The following is an 11,171-nucleotide window of genomic DNA, read 5'->3' as shown; positions in this document are numbered from 1 at the left end:
AAAACTCAGAACAAGTGTGTGTGCTGAATGGACATCTGAGGGGCTGGCAGATGATTTTACACACAGGCATGGTGCCTCAAGATTGGTGGGCCAGTCCCTCTCCAGAGAGGATCTGCAGAGTCCCTGGGTGGGGTGCACAGGCCTTCTATCTGCTCTCTAGGCATGGGGCTGGCTTCCCTTGCCCTCAGTGAGCTGGCAAGAATGCTGCAGGAATGCAGCATCCCTGCGTTTGGAGGAGGAGAGATAGAGGGAAGGGGCTGGTACACCAAAAGTCTGTCCCAGGAGCCCAACCACCACGCTGTGTGTCCTGCACTGGGTCGATTTGACATGTGCTCTCACACTGGCTGCTCTCAAGCACGGCAGAAATCGTGTGGATCCACTGCATGGCTCTGCTCCCTGCTTTGAGTGATTTACATGTTAGGTGTGATCTACAGGGATCACCTTTTCTGATTTGGGGTGTAAGAGTATCTGCAGCTCAGTGACTCTTCTCTGAGCAGTTCTGATGTGACTCTTCTATGCAGTTACGTGGGGTCTCCATTTTCATTATTTTTATTCATCAGTTCACTAATCTTTTCTTCTGGCTTATTCTTTCTTTTCTGTTTGTTTTTTGAGACAGGGTTTTGCTCTTAATTTAAACTAGCCTTGAACTCACTATGTACCCAAGGCTGGCCTTGAACTCACAGCAATCCTCCTGCCTGAACCTGCAGAGTGCTAGGATGATATGCATGTGCCACCACATACATCTTTGGCCCTATCCTTTCTCTAAAGTTATACATATTTCTTAGGGCATGATTCTCAGATCGAGGACTTCTATTTGGTTCTTCTTTACACTTTGCACTTTCTGCTTTGATTCTCAAGATCTTTCTTTTATTATTTTATCTTTGAGCATATTTATAATAAATATTTTTCAATGGTCTAGATTGTTTCAGTATCTGAGCAATCTTTTCCTCTCTCTTTAATCTTGCTTCTTTGCTCTTTATTTTCTTTCCAGTTACCCCAAGGACTTCACAAGGGGCCACATCTGCAGCCCATTTTAAATTCTTGATTGTGAGACAGGGTCTCAGGAAGTCACTAAATTGCAAGGCTAGGCATGAACTTTCAATCCTCTCCCTCAGCTACTGTGACACTGAGGGTAGAATGGGAACTTGGTTGCTTTGGTGATCTCGTTGATGGGGTTACCAGAAGGAGGAACACACCTCTGGGTATATCTGGGTAGATCCTGATGAGTGGGTCTAGGGGTCTCTGGCCCGGTACTGTCTTCTGTTGTGATTTTCCACAGCTCTGCTTCCCAGTCACCTTGAAACAAGCACCTTTGCTCTGTGGCACCCCTTTGCCATGATCGTTTTGTGAACCAGCCAGTGATGGACTGAGTCCTCAGAACCTCAGATCCCAATGAAATATTTCCTTCATTAAACTGTGGGGGTTAGTACTGTGTCTCAATGTCTTGGTTACTTTTTTCTTGTTGCTGGGACATAACATCCAACACCCTGAAATGAAGCAAAAAAGGTTTATTTATCTAGTTGTGGAGGTTTCAGTCAAAAATCAGCTAACTCCAGGGCAAGGAGGGTAGCAGGGCACCAGGGATATGCTTCCAGGCAGCAGTCAGCAAAAGCAGCCAGCGTAAAAAGCCAGGAAACAAGACTCTTCCTCCCCTATACTGCACACAGACCACCCCCACTCTAGGTTGGGTGTAGCGCTCACACCCTCTCCATGCTCTGCTCTTACCCATGCTCAGAACATTTACAAATATGCTGGCTCCCTGCAGAGTCTCTTAGGCAACCTTCTTCTAAACTTCTTAGACTGACACAGTATATCTACCATAACACACAGAGGTGAGAAAGCTAATTATTCAGCCTCCCTAAGTGCCACAGGTGTGTGCTGCCATGCCCTTTTGTTTTGGGGGTTTTTCCACTTGACTTTGTTAGGGCTGGGGATCAAATTTAGGGCCTTGAGCACTGTAGGCAAGTGCTCTACTTGTGAACTGCCTCTCCACCCCTGCTTCAAAGTTTCTGTGTACTTCTCCATTAATGTCCATGGAGGATTGCTTCCAGTACACACACATCCATCCAGCCAAAACTACCCAAATGCAGATGCTCTCGTGCCTTATACAAAATGATGCTCTGTGTGCTGCCCCCATACACTTTCAATCCTCACTAGATTATTATAATGCCTGAACCAATGGAAATGCTAGGGAAGTAGTTGTTATTCCACATTTTAGGAGGATAAAAAGGAAAAGAAATTTGGTCATGGTCAGTTCAGGCACACTTTTTCCCCAAATATTTATGGTCTGGTTAGAGTTGCATCCACATTTTTGAACCCCAGACATGAAGGGGCTACTATATGTAGAAAAACTGGTGATTGAGGAGCACTGTTGTCTTGTATTCCAAGACTTTGAAGGGGTTTTTAAAAAAGCACAGAGCCTGAGGCAGCCCACTCAGAGATGGGTGTGGAGGAGTGCAGGAGAGAGAATTAGGAAGAACTCCTGCATCTGGGGACAGCTCCAGCCCATCTCACCAGACCAGCCAGGACAGCCATCCCCCTCCATCAAGCCTCACCTTGCCCCTGCGGCTCTGAATACCCTTGAACCTCTGAGGCTGTCTGTCCTGAGGGTTGGAGGAGGTTGCAGGTGAAGCAGAGAGGGTGGAGCACAGACCTCAGCTAACAGAGCCTGGGAGGTGAGAGGAAAATTAGATGGAGAGCTGCTCTCAAGCCCTGCAGAGCTTCAGATCCTGAAAGCACCCATTCAGGGCCTGGATTGTGCCCCCCAAGGATGCCTGACCTTTGTAATTTTTGGTGTCCTCTTATCCCTCTGAGTAGCACGTGTGTTCCCAGGCCCTTCTTGTCTGTCAGTGCAGTTTTGCCCCCACCATCACCTATCCCAGCCGTCATGCCCCTGCTGAGATGCTTTCTTCTGGCCCCCGCCACAAGCCCCCAGTGGTTGGCTGACCAGCATCATGCACAAAAATACCACACTCAGCCCCAGCTGCCACTGCCCAGGATACCCACCCCCAGTACTGTCAACGCCATTGTCATCCTTCTGTCTTCTCAGACCTCACTCCTTAGGGCCATCTCTGAATCCTCTACCACTCTTCAACAAAGGAGCCCCTCCCCAATATCCCCAGCTGAAACTCAGCCTTGGTCTCTGGGGTGACCCTCCTCCCCTGCTCCCCTGGCCTCCCCACGTGCGGTCAGAGCGTGTGTGAAGCCTGGGGCACAGCCGGTCCCTCCCATGCCTTGTACCTTGGTGCCCCCACTCCTGCTTCCCCTGCAAGCTCTCTTGGCATGCTGCCTTTGGACCTCTCACTCTCCTGGATTCTTCTACTGTCACCACACTCAGTCCCATGTCCCTGAGCCTCTGGGCTACTCCTACCTGAGTTATACCACCTGGCTCCTTGTCTCTGGTGAGTGAACCTCTCCCACCTGGGTATCTCCCAATGTCACCTTCCTGCCAGGGCCTCCTTGGTCACTTTGTTTAAAATGTCCTCCTTCCCTCCCATGCACACTGCTGTTTGCTCCTTACCATCTGCCAGTGAACGTGTCTGGAGCTCAGCTTGTCTGGGGACCTTGGGGTTCACTGTTAGCACTGTTGGACCAACAGAAGCATGGGGGCTTGCACCTTTCCACACAGCGGGTGCTCTCTCCTGGCCTGCATGTAGAAAACTGCAGATTGTATGAGCCAGCAGCCTCTTCCTCTAGCCTGTACCTGTGTGTCCTGTAGGGCACCCCTCTGTTCCACCTGGGTACTCTCATGCCTCCACACAGAAGGGGGCCTTGTTGGGCATGGCTGAGGCATGGAGCTGCCAGTCTCCCTTGCCTTCCTGGATTACTGCACTTAGTGAAAGGGTTTTGGCCCAGACAGCACACTGTAGCCAGGAAAGCCACAACCGGAAGCAGGAAGCCCCATCTCCCCTGCCCCTAGGAAGTTACCTGTGACGCCATCTTCCTGCCCCTGGAAATTTACATATGTCGCCAAACCTAGGACCAATGGGCTACCTGTGTATCCCTAATGCCCGCCTTAGTTTCCACCCCAAAGCAAGGCTATTTACTGGCCCCCATGCCATGTGTCAGCTGGAGAGATCTCGGACACCAGGGGTGGGGGTGTCGGTCATCTCTCTCTGTGTTCTCGGAATAAAGGCCGCTTTTTATTTTTTATTTCTCATCTTTTGTTAATATTTTTCATCTTGCAGGCCGTCGTGAGTTCGATCCCTGGTACCGATAAAAAGGAAAAAGACAAAAAAAAAAATAAAAATATATTTTTCATCTTTTGTAAATAACCCTAGCACTTAGTAGGGTGCAGGCATTGGACAGGGCTCATGAGGATGAAGAAAAGGAGGAGCTGCATTGCAATCCAAATATTATATATTATAATCCAAATGCTGTATGCTGTAATCCAAATATTACATATTATAATCCAAATATTGCAATTCCTTTTGCATTCCTCCTCACAATCCGGAAAGGTATATTTAATTCCACTGTAACCTAATTGGCATCTCAGCAAGTTAACACCAATCTACCACCTCCAGTGCAAGGCTTGGTGAGAGTAAAGACACTAAGCCCTCGTCTAAGTTCTGGGCAGCCAAGGAATCCCAAGTCTGATCCAAGTGAGGATACACAGACAAAGGCCTTGATGTAAGGTCTCTCTCATGGTGTATTATCTCATGAAGAAAGCAGTGGTCCAAGGATGACTGACAGTGAGGATGGCAGGAACTACATGAGTAATTTTGTTTTACATGAGTACTTTGAGCTGGCTAGCCAGGTGGGGAGAAAAGCATCTTTTCAATATGCAAGGAGAATGATATGCAGAAGGACCAGTCTGCATAACCCAATGACGGTAGCATTTGAACAGTTTTAGGAGGGTTGCTTTGGTCTCTGCTACGCAAACTGTTTTACCCTGGGAGGTCACGGACTTTTATTTAGAGGCTCATACGCAGTGGACATTGCTGGAGCTCACTGCAGTGGTTCTGCCATCCCACTGTGTTCAACTGTTTCACAGGGAACCCAGTGTGAGGAAAATGTCACTTGGCCTTAAAGATTACATATCAGTATCTTGGCTGCCCTGATTTGCCTTGCTTGGAGCCAGTTGAAGGGTGATGGACATACCATAGCCAACTCTGTACATAGCAGGGCATGGCAACAAGACTCAGTTGAACTAATGCTGAAGCAATTGTTCTGCATTGAAATGGAGCTGCTAAACATGGCTCCTACAGGGGTGTCTAGATAGAGCCCCAGATCTGCCCTTCCCAACTGAGAGGCACCAAGGGAACAATCTCCCCTCCTCAACCACAGGCAGTTATCAGGATTGGCACAGACTTTTCAGGAGCATGGAGACTGTCCCAGGGACCATGTCATCCTGCCATACCTGTACCAGCCAGCACCATGACCTGGAATCAGAAGAAAGAAGCCTGGAAACAAGGCCAGGAGAAAACACTGCAGACACTCAGTAGGCTGAGCCGTGGGAAGTGCAGATAGGAGGGCGCGTTCTTTCATAATTCACACTCTACTCAGTTTCAGAGTGCATCCCATGAAAGTATATTCCTTTTATGATGGAAACAATAACTTCCTTCTGTGCTCTCTAGAGGCACTAACCTCTGTTTGTTCAGTACTTGCAGTGGATGTGGGAGATGGCAGTGGCCTGGCACACCACAGTGGAGCAGGAGTTTTCTGCCTCTTTTCTGCAGAGACTAAGGAGGCAGAGCCCCTGGCAGACTCCGAGGCCAGGCATCCCAGACCCTGCTCCCCAGAAGCCAGGCCCTCCCCATCTGGATCCATGTGCTTACCTGTGTCCACATCTGCTATGCTCTGCCACTTGGATGGTGGGGGCCAGGGCTTTGCCTGGGGATGTGACCTGAGAGAGAGGGCCTGACTGTTGCAGCCCCCTCCCTGGCACCCCAGCTGACCACGGGCCTGGGTCAGGTGGGCTCCGCTCCGTCACCACAATGTTTTTCTTCTGGTCTAACCTGTTCCAGCCTCAGAGGTTTGAGATCACTGGGAACTGTAGCTCGGACCAAGTCAGAGCTCCTATGGCCTGTGTGGCCATCGGATGCTGATTCACATGAATGCTTTCCTCTGGGGGCACAGGGGTTACTGTCACTGGCATCAGGCATGGGAGGATCATGTGGGTCGTGTGGGGCGTGTGTGTGTCACGGTACCTCCACATAGTCTGGAGAAAATCTTGCGTAGGTTTCCCAAAACCATCCGAAGAGCTTGTCAGGGACATCCTTCACACTGCACGTGGACAATGAGCTTCTGGCGGGTCAGAGCATCGCCTACCCCAGTCCTCTTATCTGGTCCTTCTTCCTAGAATTTGGTCTGTGCCACCTCTGATTCGACCCTGTCATGCCCAGAATCTGCCCTGTCCTAGGCACAGTTTACGTCCTTGCTCCTGATGTCCCTGAGCTCCAAACCACATCCCTGTTGGTCTCAAACCAGGGGCAGGCAGGTCCAGCTCCTTTTGGTTAGTAAACAATTTCTCATGACCTATCTTTCTATCAAATGTAATAGGAATGAACAAACACTGTAAAAATGGCCATTATCCCAAAATTGTTATACAGATTTAATGCAACCCCAATCAAAATGCTACTAGCATATTTCACAGATCTACAGAAATCATTCTAAAACTTCATGTAGAACCAGAAAAGACCTAGAATAGCAAAGGTAATTATGGGTAACACAAAGGCAAGGTAGAAGGCGTCACAGTCCCCGACTTAAAATTACATTATGAAGCTGCTGTCATAAAGTCAGCCTGGTACTTCAATAAAAATAGACCTGAAGATCAACGGAATAGATTAGAAGATACATCTATAACTACAAAGACACTCAGCCACGTTATCTTTGACAAAGGGACCAAATACGTTCACTGGAACAAAGACAGCCTTGTTAATAACTGATGCTAGAAAAACTGGCTCTCCATATGCTGTAAACTAAAACTAGACCCTTGCCTATCACCATGTACTAAACTATAGTCAAAATGGATCAGAGATCTCAATATTAAAACAGAAACACTAAATCTGCTAGAAGACAGAGTAGGTAGAAATCTTGAAGGTAGTGAAGAGAATTCAACAAAAATCAAACAGCATGGGAAGTACTTCCCAGAATCAATAACTGAGATCTCTTCAAAAAGAAATCTCAAACAAAGTTCAAAGAACCATGAATGTTAAAAAAAATCTTAATCAACAGTTCCTCAGACAAAGGACTTCTGTCTAGAGCATAAGGTATTTAAAGATCAGACCCTCGAAATACAAAGCCATCCAAAAATGGGCATCTGACATGAATACACACTTCTCAGATGAAGAAATACAAACGGCAAATACAGACATGAAGAAATGCTCAGCATCATTGGTCATTAGAGAAATGCAAATGAAAACCACACTGAGATTCCATCTTACTCACATCCTGAAAGAATGGCCAGGATCAAGAAAACTATCAACAACAAATCCTGGAGAGGCTGTGTGGAAAAGGAACTCTCCTGCACTGTTGCTGGGAGGTGTAGACTGGTGCAACTCTGTGGAGGTCAGATTGGAGGTTTCTCCAAAAGCTGGGATTGGAAGTCCCATTTGAACCAGCTATTCCACTTCTGGGCATATTAAAGAAGAACTGAAAACATGATATCACGGTGATATCTTTGCACCCATGTTCATAGCAGCACAATTTGTAATAGCCAGATCTTGGAAACAACCTGAATGCCCATCAACTGAGCAATAGGTAAAAAGATGAGATACTTTTTTACAGTGGAATCCTACGCAGCTCTAGAGAATGATCACATTGAGATTTTTATAGGTAAATGGATGCAACTGGAGACCATACTCATAAGGGAAATAAATCAAAATCACATAAATACTATATTGTCTCCCTAGTGTAAGAAATGGTAAGATACAAAATCACAGCAAATTCTGTGAAAGGTTAAGAATCTGCTCAAAAGGGAAAATATGTCAGGGAAAATGCGAAAAAAAAAGGAAAGAAAAGCACAATATATATAAATTTGTATAAACCCACTTAAGATAACTAAGATGATTGTGCTGCAAGTTCTATTAGTTCTTGGGACAAAAAAGTTAACTCTCATAGGATTGGATCACTTTTGGCTGTTTATGTCTGGTGATCTGAAGAACTCTTTTGAAGATCCCTATGTAAAATAGTTCCGTTCTTACCACCTTGTTTTGAAGGACTATGTCGTCATTGTTTTAGGTATTTTGCTATTGTTGTCTTTTTTGTTTCTTGTTTTCTAGTATTTTGTTTTGCTTTTCCCTTTCATGCAGAAAGATAGGTGTATATGTAAAGGCTTATACATGCCTAGAACTTCTCCCTAACAGTTCATGAGCATCGATTGTATTGCGTGTGATGAAATAAACAGCTACGTTGAAGAAAAAGAGACATTATGGTTTCCATTGCTGATTCCCGATCATCATGCTCTGAAATCCAGTAATGCTTTTATTCTTTGTTCGGAGTGGCTTTAGTCCATTTTGTACTATTTAACTTCAACATACATGACGGTATGACAGCTATTTTGGAGAGAACAAGAGACATTATGGCAGCCATTGTTGATTTTCCTATTGTCTGGTTTTGAAGGCCTAAAATGTCTTCATTATTAGGTTGTGATCCATTTTATATTATTTTGTTTTGTATGAATTCATTGTGTGTGAAATATAGAAAACTATTTAGAAGAAAGCTACAGATATTATGGTAGCCCACTGGTGATGTCCTGTTGTTTTGCTTGGAAATCTATGCCACTTAGATTGTTTTCTTCTGATCTGCTTTGTTCTGTTTTATTTTACTGTCTTTAAATTTCTAAAAAAATTTTAAACATTCTTTGCTAGAACCTGCCATTATTCTGATACAAAACAAGATAAACCTCCACACAACAACTACAAGACGAAAACTACAGGCCAATCTCTTTAATGAACATAGATGCAAAATTCCTCAGAAATATCCAGGCAACCTGCTGTGTAATTATCAAAATGATCACATACCTTAATCAAGTTTACATCCCAGGGATAGAAGGAGGTTTTGACCTATGAAATCAATAAATGTAATACATTACATAAAGAGATATCAGGAAAAACCCCATACCATCATCTCAATAGATGCAGAAAAAGCTTTTGACAAAATCCATCCACTCATATTAAAAACGCTGACGAAAATAGCTACAAAAGGACATTATCTCAATCTGATAAAAGCCATGAGGACAAGCCAACAGCCAGAATCATACTAAATAGAGAGCAACAAATGAGGAAAAGTTCCTCCAAAAGTCTCCAAGCAAAGTCAAAATATAGCAGCAAAATACACAAAAGTCAGTAGTGTTCTTGTAGACCGGTAACGAACCAATTGAGAAATGAATTAAGAAAACAATCCTGTATTCACAATAACATAAAGAAAACCTAAATACTTAGGACTGACCTAACCAAGGAAATGAAAGACCTCTACAGTGAAAAGTACAGTACTCTGAACAAAAGGGATCGAAGGGGACACCAGGAAATGGAAAGAGATCCCATTCCTGGGTAAGCAGGGGTGATGTCATCAAAATGGTCGTACATACAACATTTAATGCAACCTCAATGAAAATGCCAACAGAACTCCTCACAGCACTAGAAAGTCATGTGGAATCAGAAGACACCTAGAATAGAAAATCCTGGGCAACAAAGACCAAAGCAAGAGACCTCAGCATGCCAGATTTCAAGGTATATTACAAAGCTACATGGATAGAAAGAGCATGGTAGTGACATTAGAACAGATCTGTGAATCACTGGAACAGAATAGAAAATGTAGAAATGACCCCACAGGGCCTTGGCACTCAGGAAGCAGGAGGATCCCCACAAGCTCGAGGCCAGCCTGGCCTACACAGTCAGGTCGAGGCCAGCCTGAACTGCATAGTGAGAGCCTGTCTCAAAAAAACAAACACAAACAAAAATAAAAACAACTCCGGACAGCTTCAGCCATCTGATGTTTGACAAAGGAGCCAAAAACATTGTGGAGGAAGATAGAGTCTTTAGCAAATGGTTCTAGGAAAACTGGCTGTCCATGTGCAGAACATTGAGCCTAGACCTGGGGACATCACCAGGTACTAAACTAAAATCAAAACACACCAGGTACATAAATATTAAAACAGAATCACTTAACATGCTAGAGGACAAAATATGTACAACTCTTGAAGTCAGGTTTGTAAGCAAGGACTTGTTGAACAGAACCTAATGACATGAGAAATAACATCAAGAATTCACAAGTGGGATCACGTCAAATTAAAAAGCTTCTTCACAGCCAAACAAACAACCGACAGAGTGCTGAGATACCTACAGGATGGCAAAAAAATTCTGCCACCTATGTTTCCAATAGATGACCAATATCTGGCGTATGTAAAATAAGAGAGAAATTAGATCTCCCAAAATCAAAGATCAAATATGGGCAACTGACAGGAATTGACACGTCCCTGAAGAAGAAAGAAACCCAAAGTATACATAAATTAAAGAGCAGGAGAAAAGATAGATAATAGGAAACAGGAATAGAGACCTTTTGCAAATGAGAAGAGGGCCAAGAAGGGAGGGGAAGGCGAGAGGAGCAGGGAGGCAAAGAGAATCAAGATGTGTCCCGCACAGGTACCATCGACCCATGATGGACACGGTCATTATATATCAGAAACACGCATGACTTCTTTAAAAGGTGTCTGTATTTTGCTTCCAACCTGTCCAGGACCTGAGCGGCACCTGTGCTTTCATTCTTAAAGATCATTTCGCTGGTCCTCCTGAGGAAAGAGCAGGTTTATCAACCAAATCGTCATCTTTGGCAGGAGCTGCAGAGCCTGGCTGCCAGGGTTAGCAGTTACCCTTGTGTAGACTTTGGGTACTTTTAGGCCCCATCCCCTCGGATGAGACAGGGAAGGGAAGAGGCTGTCCTGAAGTGTCTGTGCCAATAACCTCAATTCTCAAGCTAAACACTCACTCAGCAGGATACCCCCAATACCACAGTGCTCAGCCTGAGCTACCGCCTCTGCTCACGCCAGGTCACTGCATGTCCTGTGGGCACCTCAGTTACTGATGCTTCCACCACAGGCCAGGCCTGCCCTTCTCCTGTCCAGTGCATGCCCCATTCCTTGATCACATGTTGCAAAAATACATCACACAAGCAGGCCATAGCATCTGCGTCCTAGCTGGCAACCAAAACAGAACGCTTACATACAAATTCTC

The 11,171-nt window shown here is 45.1% G+C and overlaps 1 long non-coding RNA gene across 1 annotated transcript; it reads right to left on the bottom strand.

The window, feature by feature from the left end:
* Nucleotides 1–947: 947 nt before the first annotated feature.
* LOC134478130 (uncharacterized) lies at nucleotides 948–4,181 on the bottom strand. The gene is made up of 3 exons (XR_010050567.1): nucleotides 3,521–4,181; nucleotides 2,556–2,668; nucleotides 948–1,487 (listed from the first exon to the last, which is right to left on the bottom strand). It is a non-coding gene; the product is annotated as an uncharacterized LOC134478130 (long non-coding RNA).
* Nucleotides 4,182–11,171: the final 6,990 nt, after the last annotated feature.

Source organism: Cavia porcellus, unplaced genomic scaffold, assembly GCF_034190915.1.
Source record: "Cavia porcellus strain 051 isolate PalLab524CR breed Dunkin Hartley unplaced genomic scaffold, mCavPor4.1 scaffold_11, whole genome shotgun sequence".
NCBI classification, from domain to species: domain Eukaryota; kingdom Metazoa; phylum Chordata; class Mammalia; order Rodentia; family Caviidae; genus Cavia; species Cavia porcellus.
This window is presented reverse-complemented; position numbering and strand designations above follow the sequence as displayed.